An 8,582-nucleotide genomic window follows, 5' to 3' on the forward strand; every position below is an offset into this window, starting at 1 on the left:
TATGGTTTAACGTATAAACATATGTATTGAAGATTTGGATATCCAGATCTTTTTCCTGGTTCTTCTAAGGAATAACTCACTCTGCTAACATAGACAAGTTATTTAATCTTCCTGAGTCTTGCTACTGAAATAAAGGGCTTGGAATATAGTAAATGGTTTTTAAAGACCATTCTAGTGCTAATCTTTCAAAAACTTTAAGCTGTTAATATCCTTTTAGTTATACTTTTTCATAAATACCATTTTAATTTTCAAGAAGCTGAGAAATTGCTAGAAATCTAGCTTAATGTGAATCTTGTTAAAATGTTTGGAGAATTGGTTTTACTTAAAAATGAGAGATTAATTATGGAGTGCCTGGCTTGCTCAGTTGAAAGAGCATATGACTGTTGATCTCTAATCATATGCTTATGAGCATATGCATAAGCATATCTCTTATGAGCATCTCTCTGATGCTCATAAGTTTGAGCATCAACATGTTGGGTATAGAGATAATAAATAAATAAATAAATAAATAAATAAATAAATGACTAATTTTATAGAAAAATTCTAACAAAAATCAATAAATCAAATCATACTTCTATAAAATATTTTAACTATAATCCTTTAAGAATAACTAATTTTTTCATTTTCATAAAAGAAAAACATGCTATGAGATATCATATATAATGCTGATAATTCCCCCATACACCTGATTTTAACAATTCAAAGGATATTTCCCACTTACTTGTTTCATAACTTCACAGAATTGACAATTTGAATATAAACTTTTCCTTTATTTTCAATCCTAAAAGTCATACTGTTAAAACACCAAATTTTAATGAATCTAAGTGAGCAAAAGAATGTCTACGAAAATACCTTATTAACTTTGTTCAAATGATTCCTATTAACATTTTACATGAAGAAAATGGTGTAGTTTTTGATCATCTAAAAGAAAATCAATATGTGAGCAAAAACTCATCTTTTTTTCTCTCTTTTTTTTTGGCTAAATAATGAGTCAGAAGTGGTACATTGATGGCATTAAACTCCCTGAAAATCTGTATTGATACAACTCAATTTCTTGGTTTTCCCATTTATTTGCACTGTGGAGGTCCATTTCTGCAGCTGTATTTTTTCCATTAGGGAAAATAATGAGCTTCCTTTTAGACTTAAAAAAAAAAAAATACAAAAACAACCTTAAAAGTAAATAGTCTTTTATTTTTATCCATGTAATGAGATAAACTTTTATTAGCAAAACTTATTTCAAAAGACTCAGAAGAGGTCTAGGAATATTATTACACTTAATGATTATACCTGAAATACTGAACATATTTTAGGTTTCTATGGTTTCTTTTATCCCCCCTCCCTTTCATTTTCTGTGTTTCTGTTGTATTGGCAAGTAAATTGAAGAAGTAGTATCAAAATATGAAATAGGGGCCAAGTTTCAAAGCACTTTTGAGTTTTATTATGTTGTTTTTATTTATGTTTTGCTCCATGTTCTCAGCTCATAACCTTAAGAATGAATTTGTATTTGGAATATAAATACAGTGTTTTCTTGATATACATGCTATGAGACTCCCGGGAATAAGTCCATATAAAATGAACTTATATTTTAGGTATTTTGCTTTCTTACAAATAATCTAAATCAAATACTTTTTAAGTATGTTGAAGAAATAAATTATATTCTAATTCATAATTTTCATTAATGGGATTTCTACTGGGGGAATCTCCATTAAAACAAAGCCACTTTCAGTGCTGAACACAGCCATGAAAGTAGATTTGGCTCTGATATTTCCCAATATAATTCCATTCTTCAAGTTTTTCCTCTTCCAGTGTTGGAGGAAGAGCAGTGCCATTTTCTGTAATGCTAAAATCTCTGCCTGGCCTTTGACAACATCTCTTTCTAATTATCAAAGACGTCACTCTAAAATGTATACCCTAATTAGTTTTTAGCCTTTCCATCTCCCTTGTCTTCCATCCATGTTCAGATGGGCTGTAATTTTGAAAAGTCTGTCTTGTGGCAGTGCTCTCCTTTATCTTCAATTTCTCTTCTTCCTCCTATTGAGCTAATAAATCCATAAATTTGTTTCCCAGAGCCTTTTTTTCCCCCAGGACTAGCCATTTTCTCCTTCCTTCTTTCAAATCTGGTCTCCTTAAGAACTCTGAAAATTGCTTTCCTCAAAGGATCACTAAATGCCTTTCTGACCAAATTGAAATGTTTTGTGTGTATTTTCATGCTTTGTAAAAACTGTACTGTATTTGTGCAAATTCTTTTGATACCCATTCCTCCCTTAATTTGTGAAACTCCAGTACTTTCTCACATTTTCTCCTATTTCTCTAACCATTCTCCTTTGTCCTTAATAAGGCTGCATGTTTTTTTCCTCCTATGACTTGTTTTGTAATAATTTCACAAAAACTATTTTATAACCTTTACCTTTAAACACCATTCACATTTAATATATATAGTTAGGGAAACTATTGAAGGATAAAGCTTTAAAAGTCAATGTTACTTTAGCTTCAATCGAAGAGATGGTGGGATGGAAAGACTTCAAATGATGCATGATACAGAGTGACAAGGAGCACTCAATTTAAAATTCAAAGATTCCCTTGATTCAATTTGACTACATGTTGTTTATGTTGGAAATTACATCTAAGTGATGGACAACAAATTCAGTCTATATGCAGGGTGACTCTACTATTAAAACTTAAAACTCCCATGTATGCTAGTGAACTTTTAAAATTCTAATCTCAAATAAGTAACTGCTACTCAGAAAACATACAAGTATTTTTTTGTAGGGTTGCAGATTTAACAGGAAAGAATAAGACCTGTGTGAAATTCTTTTTTGCCTGCCAACTCTAGTCGTTTCCAGGAACAGTTTGAATTTTGGCTGCCACCTGCAATGAAGCAATGAGCCATCCTATGAGTTCCATATAAAGCATTAGGCAAAAGGGTAAAATTCTAAAATGAAGGGCAATTATCTTTTGTCCCAGTTGCAAATTCTTATAGAATGTCAACCAAATGGACTAGGAAATAAGTTATTTCCAGTTTGACTTTCTAATTTATTTATTTATTTTTTTAGTAATCTTTACACCCAACATGGGCTCGAACCCAGGACCCCATGATCAAGATTCACATGCTCTTCTGACTAAGCCACTTACATTCTAATATATGTATTCATTATGCTTTAGGTCAGGTTCTTTCACTCAGAGAGAGAGCCATCTTCTTACTAGTTGTTATACTACCCCAGACATTATGGTTTTTCTACAAAAAAAAAAAAAATGTTTATCATGAAAAGTATCTCTATTCATGTTTGAAGAGAAGGTTCAAATACTCAGTTCTAAATACTCAATAAATTCACTCCTGGTGTAAAGTCATGTCTTTCATTTGGAAATCTCCACTTAGAACTTTTAGATGTCATTTGTGTTTTGAAATAATTTAGAATTCCCATTCCAGCAACAAAATATTCTCCTGACGTTGTGAGTAGGTATTTTGATATTTTATAGAAGTTAATGGATAAATGAGATTTTTAAAAAAGTAAACGGGGTAGCCCAGGTGGCTCAGCAGTTTAGCGCCGCCTTCAGCCCAGGGTCTGATCCTGGAGACCCAGGATCAAGTCCCGCATCAGGCTCCCTGCATGGAGCCTGCTTCTCCCTCTGCCTGTGTCTCTGCCTCTCTCTCTCTCTCATGAATAAATAAATAAGTAATCTTTAAAAAAGGTAAACGGTGTAAGAATTAATAGACTAGTAAAGAATGTCTGCAGTGCAGGACCTATACTTCCTACTAATTCTTGAGTAAATGTGTATGTTGCAGAAGGATAATAACCATTTCCTTTAAAAAGTCATTTTTTCCTAAGGGGGGAATAGGCTTAATTAGCTGTCTTAAAAATTAATGCTTATATTAATATATATATATATATATATATAAAGAAGAAATAAAACTAAATTAAAATGACTATTGGCTTCTTTCACACACAAACAAAGGAAGGCATCTTCTCCTTAGATATAATTATATCTGGTCTGTTTGGATTTTTAAAAGATTTTATTTATTTGAGAGAGAGAGAGAAATTATGAGCAGGGGGAGGGGCAGAGGGAGAGGAGAGAGGGACTCTCAAGAAGCCTCCTCACTGAGCATGGTGCCCAGTGAAGGGTTCGATCTCTCGACCCTGAGGTCATGACCTGAGATGAAATCCAGAGTCTGATGCTCAACCGACTGAGCCACCCAGGTGCTCCTAGTCTGCTTAGTTTTTATGGACCTTTTCCCCAACAACACTAGATAGTGGCCATATTTTCTAAGCAGATATTACAATTTCACATGGTAATTTTTGTGAAATATTAGTGAAATCAATATACCTATTACTAATATTAAGCCACAGAAAGAGATTTGAAGAGCCATGTTCAATGAGCCTTGGATCCTTAAGAAACACAGGGTAGCTGTATCATTTGTCTCCTCTTAACAAATCATCGCTTATCTCCTCATCAAAATATGATGGCAAATGCCATCCTGAAGAAATCCATTTCACTTTATCATACTCCCTCAAAGTACAGTTGTCCTTGATTTAACTTTAAACTTCAAAAGTACAGTCTTTCTTGGCTTAGCTATAGTTGAGATTTTTTAAAATATCTATATATTGGGGGCATTTAAATCTGGTGAGAAGCAGTACTTAGATTTGGGAGAGAGGTGGAAAGGGAGTTATGATCATCCCTAATAGAGGCTTAGATGGCCCTGGGAGATTAGAAACCAATACCAGTCCTTCATTTTTCTCCTGCATTGCATCATTCTCTTCTCTCGGGACCAGTATTACAAATTATAGGACAATGTGTGGTTTATTTAAAAAGTCAGTATGATTTGCCCGTGTTCTTTCTTCTACTGCACTAAAACATGCTCAAATTTATTTTTTAAAAGATTTTATTTATTTATTCATGAGAGACACAGAGAGAGAGGCAGACACATAGGCAGAGGGAGAGGCAGGCTCCCAGCAAGAAGCCCAATGTGAGACTTGATCCCAGGATCCTGGGATTACAACCTTAGCCAAAGGTAGATGCTCAACCACTGTGCCACCCAGATGTCCCAAACATGCTCATTTTTAGACATTGCTCAGGGGGGTAGTGATCATCATTGCCATCATTGCCCATCTTTAAAGTCCACGCACTTAAAAAAATAAATAAATAAAAAATAAAATAAAGTCCATGCAATGAAGGCTAATTGAGTCAATTTGATCCATATTTGACCTACATTTTCCAGATAGTTGCCAAATTTTCTGGATGCTTTTGCTATAGAATTATGTCCTTATGTAAATTGCTGGGATACAGAATTTTAATAGGGAACACTATTTATATATATTACTTTAGTTGACCACATGGGATTTTATTAATTTGAAAGAAAATCCCCATTTTTCTTTTTAGTCTACCATAAATATATTCTAAGAAATGAGTTATCAAGAGGCTGGAGTGGTTAGGAAGATTGTAGTGTGCTCTCCAGTGTATCAGATAACCCATTAACTCATAAATTAGGCCAAACTAAACATTGTCACCTAAACTAACCTGGCAATAAAAATAACTATAGTTTCTCATGCAGGCTCTTTGATGGGAAGCCTAGGGAGAGTTTCCTTTTGCCTCTGGATTGCTTTTCTGCTGGTTTCTTTTTCAGTTGTTGTGGATTTGAATTTCTAAACATCATCTATTTACTTATTTAGTTCAGACTAATAATTTTCCTGAAGTTGTCAATAAAAATTATACACAGATTCTCTGAGCTGTCTTTCAGAAAATATCTAGTCAGATTGTTTCTATTCTTTTTTTTTTTAAGGCAGCTAGAAAGTTCAAATCAAAAGTCTTGAATGAAGCTTTCAACAAAACAGTATTAAATTGTTCACGAATTACCCTCCTTGTGTACCTTTGGCCAAATCTGTTCAAACAAATGGTTTTTGAACAGATATGGTCATGAAAACATTCCGTTAACCTTGTTAAGGAAGTAAACAGCAAACTAATAACTGGAAGACAAATGAACGAACCCATTGGGAAAAATGTACGTATCTTCCAAAAACTCTGACCTATGAGAAAAATTACTTTTAATTTTATGTAGTATCAATCAACAGATACTTTATAATGTATAGATATATTAAATTACAGATTTTTTATTAATCTGCCATTATATCATAAAATCCTACTCAGTTAAAAAATATGCCATATTATAATACATGTGAAGCCTAATCACAAAAAGTGACTGATTTAACTTAGTAGAACTTACATTTCTAGATTGCTGTATCAGAAGTTGTATATTTTCTAAATGATTCAAAACTACAAACACAGAGATTGAGTAGTTCTGTCAAAACATTATAATTAGGGGCATCTGGGTGGTTCACTCGGATGAACATCCTATACTTTGTTTCCACTTTGGTCATGATCTCAGGGTAGCGAGACTGAGCCCCACGAAGGGCTCCATGTTTGGTGCGGAGTCTGCCTGAGTTTCTCTCTTTTGCTCCTTCTCCTCCCCCTACTCACACCTCCCTCTCTGTCTCTCAAATAAACAAATCTTTTTTTAAAAAAAAACCCGCTAGAGCTATATTTTTTTTTCAGATTGCATTTTAAAATCCCCTACTGCTTAGAAATAATATTTTATTCATATATTGAAAAATATCTTTAAACTAACTGGAAAGATTTTATGAGTGAAACATGAAATATTTATTCACTCAATGAATATTATTTTTTACGTATTTCAAGTCATTTAAATTGTCCCTTCAAAAATTTCATCTTTAAAAACAAAAAAGACAGTCTTTTAAATATAGGGAACAAACTCATGGTTACCAGAGGGGAAGTAGGTGATGGGATGGGTAAAATAGGTGAAGGTGGTAAGAGTATACTTACCATGCATGACATGATGAACACTGAGTAATGTATAGAATTGTTGAATCACTATATTATATACCTGGAAGTAATATAAAACTGTATGTTAATTCTACTGGAAATTTTTTTTAAAGTATGTTTGGAACAACTTGAATATGTAAATCTTAAAAAACAACTGTAATTTTTAATTTCTTTAAGTCTTTTTTTTCATAAAGACTTTGAAGTTTAATTTCTATTTTTTCGTGGCACCTGGGTAGCTCAATGGTTGAGCATCTGCCTTCGGCTTAGGTTGTGATTCTGGGGTCCTGGGATCGAGTGCCACATCAGGCTCCCCGCAGGGAGCCTGCTTCTCTCTCTGCCTATGTCTCTGCCTCTTTCTCTCTGTCTCTCATGAATAAAGAAATAAACTCTTAAAAATTTTTTTTCTATTTTTTCTTTTACATCATTGTCAAGTTTTAGATATTCCCTGAAGGGCATATCTATTTATGAAGCATTTAATGAAATATATTTATGTCTCAAAATTGGCATTTCAAACTTGGAATAATTAATATTTAATGAATGATTTGATACAATTATTCTATAATTAGATTTTGAGCTCTTCTTTATCAGCATATGATTTTTTTCCAAAACATTATATTACCTATTTTTGTGGAAATTCATGTTACAAAAAGATCTTGAAGTTTAATGAGATAGCATGATATATAGTCGAATTCAACTAATGCAGCATCTTTTGATTTGATAGAGACTATGAATAAAATGTAGGAGAAAAAATTGTATAAATCACTTCTAAAATAGGCAAAGATGCAGATAAAGCAAAGATGGTCTTCTTCTTTCTAACCAATTCCCAGGGTATTCAGTTAGCGTACATTAATTATGAATCTTTTATGTGCAAGATGCACTAGACACCATGAGGGTTATGAAGATAAAACTTCCCTCGTTGGGGACTGATGGAGTTTTCACTGTCATGGATGAACTCACTACAGAAACAAAGCACGATTTGTCAGATAATTAAGTTTTAGATATATTTTCTCAAGAAGGGGCAGTGTTTAGAAATAGAAACAGATAAGAATGGTTTAGAACATTATTGGATAATAAAATATTATTAATAAGTAGGTTTAGGGTGAAGTATTTTTTGGGAGGACATCTCACAGCAGAGACCACTGGGCCGATATGGTCCATGGGCTGTCTCTATATAGCAGTCCCTATTCGGATGGAGATAGTGAAGAGGTGCAACCAATGTCCGAGCACCTCTCACTGTAACCTGAATTATAAACTTCAGCAATATAAGCCTGCCTCATACTTTATTTACACTCGTCTCTGGATTTTCACCAAAATAGAGTACGTACATATGTGTGTTTGTTTATATTTATATATGTACACATACACACACCCATATGCATATGTATATGCATATGTATATATCTGCTCTAATTTCTAGGGCAGTATTTTAAACAAATTTGGAATTACATTATGTTTGCTTAGAATGACTGGATTTATCCTTGCTTCTAAGATAAAGATTATATATTTTTTAAATTCTTTAGAGTAAAAAGCGCAAAGCCCCCAAAATCTCATGAATCTAAAAGTAAGTTTTCAATTTCAAGTTTCCATTTCAAACCGCCTATATTACATTAATGAAAGAGGTTATTCAGAGTCCCCTTCCCAAGAGGGATTAAAGTCAGTTGAGAAAATTGTGAAGAGAAAATAAGCAGATACTCAAATGGTAGGACTTTCCAACTCTGCTCAGCTTTCTTTTTGACTCTGATAAGGTA

General features: G+C 33.2%; 1 protein-coding gene across 4 annotated transcripts in view; it reads left to right on the plus strand.

The window, feature by feature from the left end:
• The window catches only part of GRIA2 (glutamate ionotropic receptor AMPA type subunit 2), a 150,085-nt gene that overhangs the window by 137,070 nt on the left and 4,433 nt on the right, over nt 1-8,582 (plus strand). The gene's annotated exons all lie outside the window — the stretch shown is intronic.

The sequence above is a fragment of the Vulpes vulpes genome, chromosome 10 (assembly GCF_048418805.1).
Source record: "Vulpes vulpes isolate BD-2025 chromosome 10, VulVul3, whole genome shotgun sequence".
In the NCBI taxonomy this organism is placed as follows: Eukaryota; Metazoa; Chordata; class Mammalia; order Carnivora; family Canidae; genus Vulpes; species Vulpes vulpes.